The 20316-nt window shown below is 38.0% G+C and overlaps 1 protein-coding gene across 2 annotated transcripts in view; it reads right to left on the reverse strand.

Annotated features, from left to right (window-relative positions):
- Window positions 1-18123, reverse strand: part of LOC763319 (A-kinase anchor protein 1, mitochondrial) — a 45834-nt gene extending 27711 nt beyond the window's left edge. Inside the window, exon 1 of one of the 2 annotated variants that reach the window (XM_001199246.4) lies at window positions 17959-18123. The gene's annotated coding sequence lies outside the window, so the exon portion shown is untranslated. Of the gene's footprint in view, window positions 1-451; window positions 470-17958 lie in introns of those variants that run through there. The other variant, XM_003726440.3, reaches the window with a different exon arrangement.
- Between the last annotated feature and the right edge of the window lie 2193 nt (window positions 18124-20316).

The raw sequence follows: 20316 nt of genomic DNA on the forward strand, positions 1-20316 counted from the left end.
GTTGAACTTTATTCATCCATTCTTTCTTTCTTTTTCTTTTTAGTACATAAACATTTTTTAAACATCCCCATAATGTGTATTATTAGTGTTATATGTATTTGTTTTCCAATGTGTAAATATTTTTTAGCTTCCATCACTTAGTTTTAATTATATATGTACACATGTACATGATTTCAAAGTTGCTTTTAAAAATACCAGTGGAGTAAAATCTTTCTCAAGTCTCAACCCTGTCTCTTTAATTTGTTAAGTATTTGAAAAATTGAATTGTCCTGATTTATATTCTTTGCGATTTTGACATATATAAAGCTTACATCAGTTTTTTACAAAGGTCCAAATTCGACAGACAAAAAAGAGATCCCAATAAGTCATCAACATTACTCCAAGTAGCTGATAAAAAACACCACAAAACACATTCTGGAACAGAAACACAAAAAATAGAAATCATTCTCACATTGGTGAAGTGCTGCAATATCTTTCCAATAAGCAAGGCTCAGAGCACACGTTGTCCATACACACTACACTTATGTACGGTAGCATTATTAGCATATGAATACAATAACAAGACGATGCTTCTACAGGTGAGGTAAGGGTGCCAGATTATTGCATCTGCCTTTCTTGTCCATTTCACTACAAACTCAAGCATGTAGATATAACGGTATTTGTCATCATTACCATTGGACTACAGGATAAGCACGGCAATGCTTTCAAAAACTGAGGACATAAAAGATGATTATTGCAAACAAACCTCTCCTCTTTTTACCATGTTCACTCAACCTCGTCCATTAGTTGCATACTCAGCAAGACTCTTTCAAAGGATTGAACCACAAATCAATAAACAGGTACTACAAGCGTTGTCTGTCTGCGGGACTAGCATTTTGTTGGCGCTCTTTTTTTATATCGGTCATATCGGTTCATTGATTTTACACAGGTTTACAAATACCTGTAAATGTTATGCAAATAACTTGTTCTACTCAGTTATACTATTTAGTAATAACAATATTACATTTCACATGTCAAAGAAATATATACTATGGGATGTCTCATTGACTTGCTACAATGAAAATTAGAAAAGGAAAAAAAGGGGGATTAAAAGGTCACAGACTCATCTGATCAAAAATAGCACAACTCCAGAATTTCAGAAGTTACTTTCTTCTTTCTATTTTCATAGGGAGGGGTGGAGAGAGGAAGAGAGGGGCTGCCATGAAAGATGATTCTTGAAACTCATCTAAAAAGTCCCTGACCCAGTTACATACTAGCTGGAGGAATTGTGGTAATTACTTTTCAAGGGATACTCATGGTGATCTACAAAATGTATTATAGCAGTATTATGAAACATGGTATAAAGGACCAATCAGGCTGAAAAGAATGAAAGTTGGAAAGCATTTTGCCATATTTTCTCTCAGCAATGGTGCAAAACCTTTCATTTCACTGAATCAGAGTCAAAATGTTCATAGTCATTCCTGGGAGAAATCTTAAAAGTAAACTATTTTCCATATTGTTTGATTATTCTTATTACTATTCAACTTTTTATTACAGTAATTTCGAAGCCAGGAATTCAATTACATGTATAGCCCTATAATTCCCTGTACAACTACACTCTGTAAACCTGCTCTCTAATAAAACTACTACTCTACTTTTACCCCCCCCCCCCCCCATACTAATCCCTAGATAACTACCTCCTAGGTACAGTGTACATGTAGATGGCCGGTGGTGTACGATCATAACACAAATGTAATCTCCCATTTTTCTATTACAAATATATACCAAACATTATGTTTATTTGTCTGTACATTGTCTTTGTCTCATTAACACACTAGGCACAAGGAAAACTTGCCCTTGAGACAGGGGATATACTCCACCTTGCCCTAACATCTTCCTTCCTGGGGATGAATCTTTTGTTCCTAATTGAGAAGAGCTCCTGAGTAGAGAGGGAAACTAAATATTCCAATAGCGTTCTTAGTAAAAAGCCAGGTGCCAGGTACATTACCAGTCTATGAATTTGATTGTTGAAGGCTATTGATTAAGCCCCCAATGTTGTTATTTGTCGCCAAATACAAAATAAAGTCAGCAAAGAGCTGTGAAAGCGCTGCCGGCTTTCCTTACAAGGCTTCTTTATCTAATGAACATCAGAACTTCTTAAAGCTATCTTGAAGAATTTTGAAGCGCAAAAGATTTTGAGGCGAGCTGGTTTTTATGAAGAAACCCTTCTTTATCTAACGAACTGTGAAACTTCTTTCTTGGGGCCATCTTGAAGAATTTTGGGATGCAAATGATTTGGAGGCGCGTGGAGTGTACTGATTAAACTCTTCTTTATTTAAGGAACATTTGAACTTAGTAAAACATTAACACACATGGCAAAAAATAAAGGGGTCTGTGGGGGGCTACACAACCCTCAGACCCCCAGCTATCTCTGGTGGCTGGCTATTCCATTCAATTGTCCTGCTATTAGTTTACTTAGTAAGAACCCTGTTGGGCTCAATTTCAAATAAATTGACCTAAACAGTATCACTGGAGGCAAGAATATTGTTTCCAGTGTTGAACTATGGCCCTCAATCCACTATGAAAACAAAGAAAGATGGATCTGAGGAGATGGAATCTTCCATTGTGCGCCTTCTTCAAATATTTGAGGTCAGTAGTTCAATCTACACATAGCATACAGATAAGAATCTATGCTCTCCCCCACACTGGTTGAGAACATTATTGGGAGATTTATCAAGTTCATGGTAATTTGTCTTTAACATACAATTTACTTGCCATGCTGACTAGTGAAAGTCACATTGTCAGAACATTTTGAACACTGGGAATTTGTGAAAAGAAATTAAACCAGATCTCACAGCAAATATATCTGTATATACAGTGTATTCCGATATAGTCTGTGGAGGTTTACTGGATACTTTGTCAGACTGGGTCCCACGTGGCTCATGGTTCGATTCCTGCCGCGAAACTTCTGTCCTTTGCCAAGACATTAATCTTCATTTGCCACACTTCACCTACATGTTGTAGGTGTTAAATGGTTAACTTTAGGAAAGAATTCCTTGAATACTGAAGCAACGAAAGTGGTAGCCTACACCAAAGCCAAGGAGCACCATTATTGGAGCACTTGAGCACCTTGCGAAGTTGATTTGCTGGCTATAAAATGATCAAAAAATTAATATTATCATAAAAAAACACCATAAAGTTGCTTCTTGCAAGTGTAATGGGGACCCTTAAGTTACATCATTCCAACAGAGCTTACAGTAAATATTTCAATATTGATTTCAAGATAAGACTAGGTTAGCCTATAATCTGTAATAGTAGCTCAGCGGCTCCATTAGATAATTGACATCAATATTGACACAGTAACTGTGTGATAGACTACCAAAGTAGTGGGACAAACAATGATAGCAGCTTGTCCAGCAGGTACATGTACAGGTACATCTACTGCACATGTAGCATCTCCTATTTCTAGCAGTTTACCCTCATAAATGTATCTAGTATACCCTCTACATGTATCGTATAGTATACCCTCTACATGTATCGTATAGTATACCCTCTACTTCCATTTATGAATAATCAAGTTGACATACATGTATGTTGAACAATGCAAACTGTGACCACGTTTTAGAGAATGTAATTATTTCTCTTCTGAACCATAAAACTGCTTTCATTTTCATGTACAATGTATTAATGTAATGGAATGAATATATTGTACATCATTCAGCTGTAAGTTTCTTCCTTGAAATACATTTGCTTGGTCTCTTCAGTGTTACATTAGGAAAAAGACCTCTTGGTCAGAACTTGCTTTTAGGGCATTCCCCCCCCCCCCACCCATTTTTGTTTTATTTTTTTAAATCTTCAAATCTTGAAATGAACATTTTTTTTTCTTTCTCAATCCAAATCTCTCACAGCTATAGTCTAGAGAAACTTGGACAATCAAGATAATCTCATCAGTAAGTTGCATAAAGATGGGAAAAGCACTTGTTTTACCGATATGCTAATATAACTTTCATGGTGATGTGGCCTAGAGGACTAAATAACTGCCATGGGAGTTCAAATGCTTGACCTCTCAGAGAACAATTGTTACTGAATAATACACAAGTTGTATTTTATCAAATGGGATCTGCACTCCAGACTAATTCTTATTCATATCAGGTCACCTGCAGGTCACTCAGTGAGCACTCAATCTCTTCAACTTTTTTTTTTATCATCATATGATAAAAAGGGGCTTCTACACTGAATCGAAGCACAATTGATTTAATAATTTCTTAGTATTACATAATCTGTAGGCCTACCAAGTAAAGTACCATATGATGGTACCCTGCACTATGCAAAAGAACACGCAATATTTATATTCTGCAAGAAAAGACACATAATAAAACATTGTAGGTATATTCACTCTTGTTTTAAGAGTACAAAGCCTTGTGATGAGGTTCTTTATTCTAAAGCATTGTGATGAGGTTCTCTACTCTAAAACCTCAGTCACATCCCTAAAGCGACTCCACAAAAACTCTAGAACAACTGATGTTTGGCCATTTGAGGTAAAGTAATATTTTGTCCGATCAGCATTTTCACTAAAAATCATAGCTATTTTCACATTTTGGTATTTCATTGTAAGTTGCTAAGCAACCAATATGAAGACCTGACACACCAAATGACTGAACAATAAAGGAGCTCTCTGCACTCTAACCTAGATAAGATTGAACCTATATTCTGCCCATACAAGGAACGTTCTTACACACCACCATTACTCACTGTGACTGAGCACATGGCATCAATCCAGCCATGCACGTGGCTTAATCCTTCACTACTACCAGTATCCTTTACTACCAGCAATATACTACTGCTGAAGCAAGATCCCCAGTAGGGCTACTTCTTGAAGTTTCAGCTTTCCAGCTCTATGAATCTTGGCTGGCCTGCAAGTCGCACCTGTACATTTCAGATGAACTTTCAGGATCTGAACATTGTAAGATCTAATCTACAGATTGAAGTACATTGTACAGTATATGGAGAGTAGCATGGGAATATATAGCATTTCATAATGTCCTAAAGGTATTCTTTCTTTCCTAGATTTAAAAGTACCTGAAGAGTAGTAATATTTCACATTACATCATTTCCTCTTTCTTTCTTATATTCAAACTTGAAGAGATCAAGAGAAGTATGGGAATATTTCAGCAGCTCATATCTTTCTATACTGTGTCTGTGGTTATAATTAGGGCTGTGCACAACAGTGTAATGAGGTACCCGAGTACACTCCCAGGCTCACAGGCGAATACCCGAATATTCGGACGCCATGTTTTTTGATTTTTTTTTTGAATTTTTTTGAATTTTTTTGATTTTTTTTTAATTTTTTTGATTTTTTTTTAATTTTTTAATTTTTGGATTTTTTTCCTTTTTTTTTCCTTTTTTGCCACTACCATACCACTCGGCAGTTTCTCAGGACCCTCGCTGAAAACGCATGCAACTTTACTTTGAGTTGCAGTTGAAGGCGCCGATTTAATAAGAATAATAACAGTAAACAATGCTGTTTTAAAAACCAAAGATGGCAGAATAATCCATTTTCCTCCAAGTCCAAACAGAAATCTGGACATTTGGTCCCAGTTTCAGAAAGGTGAGTTTGACAGTGCTTGAGTTGGGAAACATTTTTACCGACGGTACCATGCCAGCGGACGCCGCTCTCCCTGGCACGGGTAAGCGTGGGCCTGGACATTTTTTTTTTTTTTTTTTTTTTTTTTTTTTAATTTTTTTTTTTTTGCGGCCGAATATTCGGGTACAAGAAATCGTACCCGAGTAGTTGTCAACCGTGCGGGTACTCGAGCATTCGACTACCCGTCGCAGCCTTAGTTATAATGTTGATTATTATGATAATCATATCATATAGCTTAAAGGAAATACAAAGTTTTGGGAAATTTTGAAAATTGGGTGGATAGTGATTCTTTACAATTTTGATATATTTGGATGCCTCTGTGGATGTATTATAAGCACTAAAAAAATTAGCCCCTAAAACACTTCTGCTTTTGAGAAAAATTGAATATAAATATTTACCTGTGCTCCCGGTAAATTTTGATAAATATCAAATAGCGCCTACGACCCTATAATGGTAGCTGTGACCCTGAAAATTTCACAATATGTAGTTGTGATATATAATTACCAAATGGGAATAGCTTATCGGTCGATTTTAGTCAAGAAACATTGTTTTATAGCTTAAATAATATCTTGACCTTGAGAGGGAGCTATACAACATAAAGAGTTTATTATTTATAATCTCATAACTTCAGACTCGATTTCAACCACGACAACGATCACTGAATATTGTAGGATCGCATTATGCTTCCACTATGTTCATTTGAACCAAATTCATGACACCATACCAAAACATTGTATTACCTTTTAGTATGAAAACAACCCATCACTGACAAGAAATTTATCTAAAAGGCCCTTACTATTTCTATATATGGGAGGGGGACAAAATATTGTTATGACTTTCTTAGTGACAAAAAGCATAATTTTGGTTGCATGATATTTATTTTACAAAGGCCATACAGAAATTGTAGATCCATGTACTAAGAATAATTTCCTTGTCTTACCTAATACATGATCTAGAATATTTGTATATATCAAACATAACAAATGTATAAGTTCTAGTCATTATTCAGTATCTCTTAGTCGAAGAACTTGTGCAAGAAGTCTCTAATCATTGTACGATCCAGTACTCCACCAGCATACAAATACTAAACTGAACTCTAATTAAAGAACAATCTGGGCCAACATTGATTAAGTCGGAGATTTCCCCCCTAGGACAATTTACACTTACAGTAAAAACCATGTTTTTTTTTTAAATCACATACTTACATTCGAAGTTGCAATGTAATGACTCCCACCCCCCCCCCCCCCAAAAAAAAAACCCTGCTTCGCTTTTGCTCACTACCAGGGTCAAAGATTTTCAAGAAGACATGATGCCCATGAACACAACTTGCCCAAAAGAAAAACACCCACAGTTTCATTTGCAGCCAGACTCCACAGTATCCAAGTGTGAACAGTTTGGTTTTTTAAAACGAGCAGGCCTTAAATTAATCGACGGCCATCGACGGCCAGGCCGTCGATGCCCCTATGACTGGCCGCGGTGCCCTCCCAAAAAAAGATAAATTCACGGCCAAAAAGGCCGTGCCCTTTTTTTCAAACTGGCCGACGTGCCTTTTTTCCAACTGGACGTGCCCTTTTTTTTTTAAATTTGCGCACATAAAACCACCAATTGCGCTTAAAACTAGACGGCAAGGCGCAAGTGTTTTCCGTGAAAATGCGCCCATAAATTATTAGAACAGAAAAAATACACGAATCACGAACAGTTTGCCGCCCACGAGCTCTCTTCTAGCTTCGTATTTAGTGCTTTAATAAGGCGCAAGTGCCGTGAAAATGCGCCCTTTGTTATTATATAGGCAATGCGCTAGCGCACGTACGTTCATGCGATCGCATGATATGCATATGGTGCATGTTGTTGACGCACGCACGTACGTACAAATCAAAGGCCAGGATCAAGAAAACAAATCGTCAAATGGAGAAATAAACAAGCATTCAAATAGTCATTAGAGATCTGTCGAGGTTTGTTTGTAGGTCTAGTTTATTATTTTATCTCAAATAGAATTTAGAATTATCTTATTAATAAGTTAAGAACACCTACGATGTTCTCGATCGTAATTACTCTCATTTTGCCACCAGCCGACCTCGCTTCAAAAAGCTACCCCGCCAGCCTCCCAAGACGAACGTTTCGAGTCCCGGTAAAATTACGCGCTGCGAGTCTCCGAGGGTGCATCGGTTTCGCTGGCAAACTTCCAGCCCGACAGCTTCCCACCAAAAGTGGCGAGAGTGTGTGTGCGAGGAACGATTTTGGTTTCGTGAATGCACGTTACGCAACTGAGCTGAGCGTGTCACTTTCAGCTGTCGAATGTCTATAAGGACATTTTTACATCTTAGTTCATTAGTTAGGCCTATCTAGACCTTTCTATACAACAGTTAAAAAGATAATTTCTTCAAATTTGCTCCTACTACCGAGAGAGTGGCGGAAGGTTTGTGTGTGAGGTGCGATTTTGATTTGGGATACCCGGCCCGGTAAACTTGCCAAGTCCTTCTGACTTTCGATGTTTGTGAAATTGACAATTTATTTATTCATTTGCTCATCAATATTTTTAGTTACTTTAGAATACTGTTTAATGTGCAAGTTTAATGTTCTTAATCAATCTTTCCTGTTCATATTGTTAAGATTAAAAAGTTATTAAATTGATCGTTCGATCTATTCACATTATGAAATTAACAACTCTCTTTGAACTTATGATTAGATAAGGGGCCTAGACTATCTGTTTTTGGAAAATTGCCCCTTGCTCTGGTAAATTCCTATGGCAAAGGGCGACTTAAAAAAAAAATTGCCCCTTGCTCCTGGCTGCTAAATCTAAGGCTTGCGGGCCGCCGCCTTGTTTGTATGTACCGTAGACCTCTATACATTCTGTGAAGAAGCTGGTGCTAAAAGTCATGGGAAATTGATCCCACACAAGTTTCATAAAATACACATGACATCTAACAAAAGTAGAATCAATTTTTTTGGCCTCATACTCGATGCCCTTTTTGTAAAATATTTTGGCCTCGATGCCCTTTTTGTAAAAATATTTTGGCCTTGGTGCCCTTAAAAATATGAGGTACTCGAGGCCAAACTGGCCTTGCCCTAAAAATGACGAAATTTAAGGCCTGAACGAGATTTTAAAAATCTTGGTTGTGTAAGTGTAAATGGGCCTCTTTAAATGTAAATCCTTCTCAACTTTACTTAGACTGAAATAAGAGGTTTATGTTTGTTGGCTGCTAGGGTTTATCTGGATTGAGGTATGATATGGTAGGATAATGAGAGGGTCAAGGTACAGTACACCTAGTATACAGACTAAACCTATTACAGGAATCCATCACTGTTAAAAGCCCTTAGTCTTAAGTAATTTGCTGAAAATAGGAATTATAATTTTGCACAACATTTGAAATCAAGTATGAATGTGGTATTACTCTCAACACATTATGCTTGCTGTCTTTCTCTTTCGCCAGTAAGGTCATGGTAACAACTATACTAACAGGAAACTGTTAACTAGCAGAAGTCTATGGGGAATCTTCATAGGAAGTTGGATATAAATGTTCAATAACACAATGAAGAATGTTCTTCTCTTGTGAAGCTTGTGTATCCTTGGTCAAGTCCACATTCCATGTTCATCATTGTAGTCAATATAAAGCTAGGTGAACTTTGAAAAAACAATGGCGAAATATGGAAAAGGCAAAGTAGTATACAAATGTACAAACTCTACAAAATCACAATGAAAAACATGATCTTGAAAAAGATATATTTAGAAGTTAAGCACTCATTTTACCCCCCTCATAAGTTCTTGATGAATTATACAAATCAAAAGAAAAGCCACTTTCATTGAGGAATCTGTGGATTTCCTCCTAAAACCCTTGCATAACATAGCACCACTAATTGAGAAAAAAAACTTCACACCTGAAGACAACGTTGCCTGAAGTCTGAAGATGCATTTCCTGTTCTTCTTTTGGGTTGGACTACAAGACAAACAATAGATAGTCAAGAGCAAGTTGAAGGATGTAGCATTACTCAAGTAAAAAAAATCAACAATTCTCCCAGGAATTTGTCTTGATGTCTTTTGTCTCTGCTAGTTCCTGTCTGCTGGCAAAGCTGGGCTCATGGTAGAAATGGCAGCAGTTGGAAAGGAAATATTGGAAAAATACATGACACTGGAAAATGAAAGCACATGGCTGGAAATGCACCATACTCTCTAATGAAAAAAATGAAAAAGGAAATCTAGGAAATTGGCAAGAAAGATTATTTGACTTCTGGTATCTGCAAGGGAAATTGGGCAGGTCAAAAAGAAAGGACAATTGGAAAAGGGGAGTAGGACAAGTCAAATGTATCTGGTCCCTTTGGGTCCAATATTCTTTCCCATTATCAAATTACAAACACAAATTGATAAAGATCTTATTTTAGTTCATTTTTTTCTGATCTAAGATCTTGTAGGGCTTACAAAGTACTTAGAATCTTAGATATATCTATAATTAGAAATGTACTTAACAAAATAGCTTGGACTTGACCAGGTATCTAAATAATGCAAAACTAATCATTACAGAGGATAGAAAAACATGTTCTAACCTAGTAATTCTCAATAAAGGTTTTTCTCTCAGCTCATTACATGGGCCAGGAGTAAACAGGTGATTGGTTAGTCATCTTTTGGGGATCCCAAGACTCTTAGCATTCACCAGCCAATTTCCTCTGACTGTCAGCTTAAAATTCCAGAATAAGGACATTCATTCTTCACTACAACTGTGTTACCTTTACCTGAGGACAACACACAGTCACTCTTGTTGTACACGAATGAAGGAGAGGGTAGAGGTGAGTAGAGCCGTGTCAGAGGTGACTTTGCTCATCCTCACAATTAAAACAAGACGATCAAATAATCCATAAAACAACAATTTTGCATGGATACATACATTGTGTTCATTAACTTGAAATTTGTCTTATGAAGCACCTGTTCCTGAATTATCTCCATAATACAGCTTGCATCAGAATTGAAAATGCAAAGGAGCTCAGGAATCGTCAGGATGAACCTGAGACTGAATATTTCCAAGCTACATACAAGAATTGTTTCTTTTTTCTTCAGTACATGTACATGTATTTTCTTTCTTTTGGACAGATTCTTTAGTTGAAAGTTTTAAAATGACCCCTGAGAAAATAAAGTTATGTAAAAAGGACTCACATTTAGGTTCTTGCCCTGTCACTTTCCTATTTACAATGAGAACAATCATAATGTTCACATTCCTAGTTATAAATATCCCTGTCTTCAGCAAGATACCAAGCCTGTAGCTAAGTTAGCTAACAATGTGACCTTGTGGCGAACTCATTCACGTAAACCCACGTGGTTCAAGCAGTTTGCCAAAAATACTTGGCCCATCGACAGAAGCGCAGGAAGCCGAGTGCTCCCAACCAACTCCTCGATAATATCTAAACCTGTTTGTCCATAGTGCCAGTAAGCTGACGATGACTCAAAGACCGCAAGATATGATGAGATACATGTAGGGTGTAATGTCTTCCTCTGTTTCAGCGCGAGAGGGAAGAATGTAGCCGTGAATGGGATAATTGGCTTTGTGAGGGGAGTGGTTGCGTATACAGCATTATGCCTAGCCATCTAGCGTGTTTGAACTCTCTCTGTCTGTAGAGTATTAGAACGTGACAGAGTATATAACGCAGAATGGACTTGTGGAAGTACTGTTGAGTTACGACAAACAAGGTGGGACTGTATGCAAATCACTACATGCCATGTTTGCAGAGAACAGTACAAACTACAAAGGAAGAATAATATGAAGGAAAATTATTTTGCTTTGCAAATCAGGTGGTTCTCCTGTGTGCAGCCATAATATTTTTATAATGGGGGATATTTAATTTAACAATTAAAAAAAAAAAAATCCAAAATATCTAAAAAAAATTCAAGTTCCCACCAAATACAAAAGTTAGTGAGCATAGCCTTTCCACTACCTACAGTCAAATGGAAATTCCAAACACCACTCCACTCAGTAAGACATTAATCTTACGGTACCTGGTCCCCAATATAAATTTTTTTTTTAAAAGGGAAAAGCAATGCTTCTCTATAATTCCTACATGTAGCTTCCCAGGAAAATGTACATATTTAAGAGTATTAAACAAACCAACATGAGCAAATCACACTCACAATAACATTTATTTACCACAAACCACAGTCTTACTTTAATAAGCTATTCTGATAATAATGAAAAAATGTCCAAAATCAAACTTTCAGAATTTTTCTATTCTATAAAAAAACATGGTCTTGCATATTAAAAATAAGAATTCTTTTAAATCCTACATTGCTATCTTGAAGTTCTTTGCACTTTTCTATATAGGCTTAATTAGATGCAATTGCATTTGTGCTTCCTATAGTTAAGGTGTTTTTGAGATAAATCAGGCTTCCTTTCTCATCACGTTAGCACAAAACAGGCTAACAGAGTTTGAAAAATGGCAGGAAATTAACCCTGTAAGTTGGGGCTCTGATCGGATCGGAAGATCGGAGCGACACCCTCGCACCTTTGATCGGTATCGGATCGGAAGAGCGACAAAAAAAATCGGCCGATTTTTTTTTTTTTTTTTTTTTTTTTTTTTTTTTTTTTTTTTTTTTTTTTTTTTAATGACGAAATTTTTCAAGTTTTTGGCTATCAAATGCTCAAAAAAAGTTCATGGCTGGGATTATTTTGTCATTTGAAGTTGTTGTAGACCATGTTTGTTGATATTTTGTGCCTTTTCATGACTTTGAAATTAAAAATATTGGTCTAAGAGCAGAGGCAAAACATGCGGGCCGCCATCTTGGATTATAATGTAGGTATTTTTTTTTTTTTTTTAATGACGAAAACTTTTAAGTTTTTGGCTATCAAATGCTCAAAAAAAGTTCATGGCTGGGATTATTTTGTCATTTGGAGTTGTTGTAGACCATGTTTGTTGATATTTAGTGCCTTTTCATGACTTTGAAATTAATAATATTGGTCTAGATCTAAGAGCAGAGGCAAAACATGCAGGCCGCCATATCTTGAATTATAATGTAGGTAGACCTCTATGCATTATAATCCAAGATGGCGGCCCGCATGTTTTGCCTCTGCTCTTAGACCAATATTATTAATTTCAAAGTCATGAAAAGGCACTAAATATCAACAAACATGGTCTACAACAACTCCAAATGACAAAATAATCCCAGCCATGAACTTTTTTTGAGCATTTGATAGCCAAAAACTTGAAAAATTTCGTCATTTAAAAAAAAAAAAAAAAAAAAAAAATTGCCGATTTTTTTCCGATCATTTCAATTGATCGGCGATCGGAAATTTTTCGCCGATCACCCCTGATCGGATCGGTATCGGCGGCCGATCCGATGATCGTTTACAGGGTTACAGGAAATGCCTTGTTTTCTCAGGATATCCAGGGAACGTGCATGAAGATGAAAACTTGCTAACTTGAGAAAGAAGAACTATTGCATATTTGACACCATCTGATAATATTCATCAACTTAATACAAGCACAGGGGGAGAACTACTGTACACCTGTACATTTGGAGTGGACTATTAGGCTATTATTATTATTACTAGGAGGACCCGTGGAAAATCCACGGGATTCTAGGGGGTGGGGTGGTTGTATTTATGATGTGCTATCGATTTTTTCAATTTTCATGTTAGATGATCTATTTTAAATATTCATGTTTGTTTTTCTGTGTTTTTTTTTCCCCTTTTATTTTCAATTTTTTATCCTTTTATTCTTTTTCTACTCTTGTTATTAATATTTAATTCGATAGAATATCAACCTTTTGTTTGCTGTTTCATATATCATTTTAAAATGTTTTTTTTTATTCGTAACATATAATAAAACTTGAAGATTAAAAGAAAAAATGAAATTAGTAATTTGTAAATAAACTGATGCAAACTATTTTACGCTTTAACTTCCGTTTTCACATTCATTATTTATGATTATTGTTTTTCATTCATTCCCATATACATGTATATCCTTATTCTCATTATCCATTTCCCGTCCAGTTTCTTACGAATACTGTTCTCAATCCTCCCATTTTCATTTTTCATATTTTCACTCATCTCTAATTAGAACTTGTTGCAATTAATCAAAACATGAGTAACAATTATTTAATTTGGCTTAACATACATTATTACAACTACATGTTCTATTAAACAAAATTATCAACAAAATGATATTTTGCATGGATGATACAAAGAACTTCAGAGAGGTCCCGGAGGTCTCAGTGAAAATACACAAATATTGACTGCTCATGAGGATGAACTTATCATTCCCAAGGTGGTGTTCAAACCGGTCCTTCTATCACCCGAGGCAAAGCCGACGGGGTGATAGAAGGGCCAGTATTTGAACGAAATCGAGGGAGTGATAATTTCCACCACCATTCAATTACAGAGCAGTCCTTATTTTTTTTTGTTTATCCCTCATGCTTTCATTAACAGGTCAGTAGAAAAGAAATCCAACATCAAGAGTCTATTTAACATATTCTTTCGGAGTTCAAAAGTTTCAAATAACCAACGCTAAACGAAATCAAACATACGGAAATCAAATCTATACAGTGTGTAGTGCAGTAACTGCAGCGCAGCGTAAAACGATGGCTTGAGCGTCGTGATGACCCGATTGAGTTGGGCGCTGGAAGGCATTTGAAATCCTGTATGCTCTGTGTGTGTGCAAAAATCGCAGATTGATTATGCGTACTATCACAGATCTATTAGCGTTATTATTGTTGTGATTTCGATGTAGTTTTCATGAAAAGACCTATAAAACAGAAGCTTGGACTATGAATATGTTGGTATAGATCACAGAATTTTTATAATTGTTTTCAGAGTAAAGATTTTACGCGAAAATAGGTCCATGGTTTGCGCCAATTGTCGCAATCGCCAAGACTCGAATCGAGTGTGTGTACGTGTGTACGGTGAGCGTGAAATACACGTACACTATGGGCGCCTGGCCTACGCATATCCTATAGAAAGACGCATAGCACGGGTCAGCTCAACCCATTGAGCGTACATATTGGCTACATCCCATCACCCGGGTGAGTCGTCTGTTAATGTGTATTTCTCTTACATGCTACAAAGCGAATCCTATAGCAAGAGGTCTTACTCGGGATACGCCGCAGCTTTTACTACGTGATATGCTACACCCGTTGACGCGAGTGGATTCTCGTCCATCGTGTGTCTCTTCGTCTCTCTTTGATAATTAGACAGAGGGCGGGTGCACGCCTTGTCGACTCGCTCTCGCGGGTTCGTCGCCTCCTTGCAATCCACCACGCCCGCCGTGCTTTCGTTCGCCCGTCCTCCCCGGCACCCCGAAACCGCGTTTAACGACATGGACGTCGATCGCGGGGTCGACGTGGCACGCGGGTTACGGGAGACATGCCTCGTGGAATTGTGCCGCCGTCCCCGCGCCACGGCGGAGGTAAGCGCGGTCGGGGAAAGACGTTTTTGAGGAACCGTTTTGGCCCGTGTTGGACCCCCCGCGGCGATTTTGCGTATTAATAATATAGATTATTTGTTAGGTGAAACTCTTCAAAAAAATTACCCTTTCCCATTTCTCTGAAAGATTTCCCTAATGCTCAGGTGCTCCATCTCTGTTACCACTCTGAATTACACACACATGGAACATATCTTATGGCCTACAAAATCAAAATCACACATTAGCAGAATCCACACTGCAGTGTACATGGTGTAAATGGGCCTATTAATTAAAATTAATTAGATTTCTACATTTAAGTGGTTAAAATTATTTTCCACTTCTTTAGAATGCAAATAAAGTCATGTCTCCTGTTAATTCCACAGCAGCCTAACACCCTAACCCCAATGAATTCTTGAGGAAGAAAATGAAATGGATGTGACACACACCAGGGAAGAGAATAAACTGGCTCTCCAGTTTCCTCCTTTTCCTCCTTCTCAATATTAGTCATTCCAAGATGAATGTTTGCCCCCAGTAATCCACCAAGCCTACTCACTCAATGTTACCAAAGAAGGTAATCAAAATGGGAGTTTATAATTATTTATTACAATTTACTTTCCTTGCCAAATTTAAACTCTTAATTTAAGCAGAATGGTGCTACAAAAAAATTATCAATTTACTCAACTAGCCAACTGACCAGTTTTCTGAGAAAAAGACATTGCTTGAACTCAATTTTACCTGCATGTACATGTACACTAAATGTGCACACTACATGTAGCTTCTCACCTCACCAACATATGGTTTGTTCAGATCCAGATGGATGTTAACTCTGTGCTAAAGTACAAGAGTGAAGGCCCTCCGGCTGTGCACAACAGTGTAATGAGGTACCCGAGTACACTCCCAGGCTCACAGGCGAATACTCGAATATTCGGACGCCATGTTTTTTTTATAATTTTTTTGAATTTTTTTGAATTTTTTTGAATTTTTTTGATTTTTTTGAATTTTTGGAGTTTTGGATTTTTTTTCTTTTTTTTCTTTTTTTGCCACTACCATACCACTCGGCAGTTTCTCAGGTCCCTCGCTGAAAACGCATGCAACTTTACTTTGAGTTGCAGTTGAAGGCGCCGATTTAATAAGAATAATAACAGTAAACAATGCTGTTTTAAAAACCAAAGATGGCAGAATAATCCATTTTCCTCCAAGTCCAAACAGAAATCTGGACATTTGGTCCCAGTTTCTGAAAGGTGAGTTTGACAGTGCTTGAGTTGGGAAACATTTTTACCGACGGTACCATGCCAGCGGACGCCGCTCTCCCTGGCACGGGTAAGCGTGGGCCTGGACATTTTTTTTTTTTTTTTTTTTTTTTTTTTTTGCGGCCGAATATTCGGGTACAAGAAATTGTACCCGAGTAGTTGTCAACCGTGCGGGTACTCGAGCATTCGACTACCCGTCGCAGCCTTACCAAGCATGAAGATAATTCAGAAGGAGAATATCTACGATATATAGACCCTACTCCAGTAAAAACGTCAAGATAAAGAAAAACATAGGGCATACATTTCGCCGGACTCCAGCAACAATTGGCAAATAAATCAATGCTAGTTCAGAATAGTATCCAGACTTTGACCGTTGACTCCGGCATGGCGATACCCTACTTCCTTACGCCTAGGCGTCATTTCTAAAAAGTGGCAAATTTCGGAGCTAGGATGGAAACAATGTTTAGATCGCTGTTTTGACCAAGATATTTTTAGAATTCCGAGATGACGCCCCTTTGGAAATATGGAGATTAACCTGCTTTTTCATACGACACCTTCAGGTAGGGTGTCTGATCGCGCACCCGATGTTGTGTCCTAAAATCCTTCACATAGAGATTGCATGCATCCCTATGCAGTCTATAGATCTACATGTGCAGTGCGCAATCATTCAAAATTGGTCAAAGTTTTTATAAATAAATCAAGATTAAAACCTTCATTTGTTGTGATCTTGAAGGTGATACAATAGAGTAAAGAAGAGGGTAATCGACCGGCGACAGTTTTCGGCCGGTCCATTGGATGCATGGTAAAATCCCTTTAAAATACATTGCATAATAGCATATCCCACACGTACCATAACATGCCATAGTCACTGAAGAACCACATTTGCAATGGAAAATATATTCTTAAATATCACATTTTAGCGATGTAATCGGCGGTCCCGCTACCCGAATCAGAAAAAAAAGATAAGAAAATTGACACAAAACAGGTAACAAACATATTAAACAAATATAGTCTACCATGCACTGAGACTGAGAGGCTTTAGTTGAAATTGTGGATCGAGGTGGCAGGAATAGCACTATTTTCAGAGGGGTGTAGGCTATTTTGGCTCGACTTCTGAACTAGCGCCAACGACTGTTAAATCATGACCCATAAAAATTTGAACAATTGATGAAGATTTAGAATCTAGTCGTTTTCGGTATGTTTACTTTTGGTATCTCCTCGCCGGAGAAATTAGCGCCAATTTGCCTAGCTCTAGTCTAGGCCTAATTTTCAAACATGTCATATGAATCCGCTGAAATTTAGTATTTTGGCCTTGGGCTTGGGCAAAGTTTTGTGGCCATAGACTAAACAATGTTTGCACAGGAGACCCTATGGTGGGCTCTTGTCTCTAAAGAGACCCTACCAAAATAAGAGGCTAACGAACGAACGAAAGAGACATACATTTTTGGTCTAGTGCTAGATATATACTACTGGATCTGGTACTAGCCCTAGGCCTAGCCTAGGCCAGTGGGCTAGGCCATGGCAAAACCAAATTCAGTTTCACGTCAATCACGATCGTGCAGAATTCAGAACCTGAGAACTGACCAACAGTAGACTATTTACTCAGAGTCAGACAGCATAGTCTACACCTCCATCATTCATACATTACTCATTAGCATGTAACCTTTGTTACGAAAATATAACAAGAATATTCTTAACAATTCTTACCGATGCACAATACAAAATGCCTTGAATTGTGTTCCCTTTTTGGTCCAAATTAGTTACATTCCTTCACCACGTGGTTTCGTAACTCCTCCTTACAAATTTTACTACGGCAACAAAAATTGCGATGTGTTTAGCATTACGCTAAAGGAGATGCTAGTTCAACGCTTCGCATTTTAGTGTTGCCACGGTCGATTCTACTATACTCTACATACACACACACGATACACACGCTAATAGTGTATGGTGCTAATTGTGCTTTGCCTTGCGCATTGGCGGATCAAGTAGGAGCGGCAAAATCGCGACTCTCGAAGCCTTTAGTTAAAAACTTGTTTTTTTATTACAACCGACATAACAACATACAAACAAAAACATTGAAAAGAAAATTGCCAATCAAGACTTGATTCGCTAGCCCAAATAAATGTAAAAGGGGCAGAATTAGATATACAATAAGTATATTTCTGACAGTGAATCGTAAATAAGCAAATACATACAGGGGCTGATCTACGGGGGTATATTTTTTATTTTTGTAATGGCGGGGGTAAAATGAAGAAAAAATGTATAGTGCTCACTACCAGGTGCGGCGATCCCGGGGGGGGGGGGGACGGGGGGGGGGGGGGGGGGACGGGGGGGGGACACGTCCCCCCTCTCAATTTTTTAGGGGGATCGTCGTCTCCCTCCCCCCCCCCCCTGAAAAAAATGAAAAAGTGAGAAAAAAAGTGTATAGCAAATACTGACTAAAGACTGCAACAAACTTTCAGGCTCTGGAGGGCCCTAGACCTAGAGTGCAGCGTTTAGACAAATAAAAATGCAAAAAATCTTCTCGCTCCCCCGCATAATATTCTTCGAAGTGTACAGTAAATATTCTAGAAAAATGAAGTGTGAAAAAAATATATTGCTTGTTTTTATACTATTCTTTTGCTAATTAAAGACATGTAATTTGTTAATACAACAAAACTTCAAAAACCTGTGAGGGGATAGTCATTGCCGTAACCTCTACCCCTCTCGTTCACTTTGCTCCCTCGCCTTGGCGTAATGATGAGGGGGGGGGGGCTTAGGGGCAGTTGCCCCCTAATAAAATTCAAACTTGATTTATTTCTAACTCGATACCAGTGATTTACAAATGTTGCTGAAATGGCATGGTTTTTCTCTGAGCTTCTGGGGGTTTGCCCCCTGGACCTAAGCTGGGGATCTAAGACGAGCCCCTGGATGCTCATCTGACCGTTATTAAATGCCTAAAACCCCTGAGCTTCATGGGCCTACGCCCCTGGACCACACGCCAATTTACGCTCCACTTGCTATGTTCGCTTTGCTCTACCTAATAAAATACTTTAGCCTCCCCCTCTATGAAAAACGTTCCGCGAGGCCTGCATGTATAAAAATACAATGTTAGAGTGGGGATGCGGATTTCCCCCCCCCCCCCTCCAACGTTTTTGTTCAATATACGCCACTGCTCCCCCGTCCCTCGCATTTCGTCCCCCCCCCCCGGTCATGAAAAGAAATCGCCGCCCCTGCACACTACCTCCCCCCCCCCCCCCCCCCCCCCCCCCCCCACTGAGCGAAATATTGGTCGGCGCGATTTTAAAATTAATTTCGGGGGAGCAAAATGAAGTATTTTTTTCTTCAAAAGTGGCCCTGATTTTTTTTTAAACTCCTAAAATGCTTGTTCTTGTTTTTTCTGAGGAAGTGGTCTCTATTTTCATGGTTGATCCTCTACTTTGTTTACTTTTCACAATTCATTGTCAAACACAGTCTTGTTTATCAGAGTGCACTGGGTATCTGCCAATAAATGTGTTCATATATTTCATGAGTTTTTTTCTGGGGCTGTCGTATAATCAAGCAATCTGCTTACGATGACACTCCGCAAATAATGTTAAAATGTTTTTTTTTATTTTATAAATCTAGTATTGTGTCAGTTTATCATTTCATTTTCTGGAAATAACAATATATATATATATATATATATATATATATATATATATATATATATATATATATATAGGGGCGGATCTGGCTTTTTGCTAAGGGGTGGGGGGGGGGGGGGGCTTAAATCTTAAATCATTTCCGATTGTAATACGATTATCGGAAAAGTTTTTTGGTTGATCCGCGATCCGTGTCCTTGATAGAGTGTACAGACAGTACAAGCAGAGGATGAATGGAAATATAGAAAGGAGATGGAAAATAGACAGAGAGAGTATGGATCGATTGTGTGTCCGTTTCAGTTTGAAACGCAAAATTTAGCCACTATGAAGAAGCAAGGGCCTGACTCGATCTGCCCCCTCAGTGATTTTTTGACTCTATCTATAGTAAAGTGTTTTTGAACCGGGTGGCCGCGAGAGCATTCTAGTTAAATCACTTCATATT

Source organism: Strongylocentrotus purpuratus, unplaced genomic scaffold (genome assembly GCF_000002235.5).
Source record: "Strongylocentrotus purpuratus isolate Spur 01 unplaced genomic scaffold, Spur_5.0 spur5_scaffold_2, whole genome shotgun sequence".
Classification (NCBI taxonomy): Eukaryota; Metazoa; Echinodermata; class Echinoidea; order Camarodonta; family Strongylocentrotidae; genus Strongylocentrotus; species Strongylocentrotus purpuratus.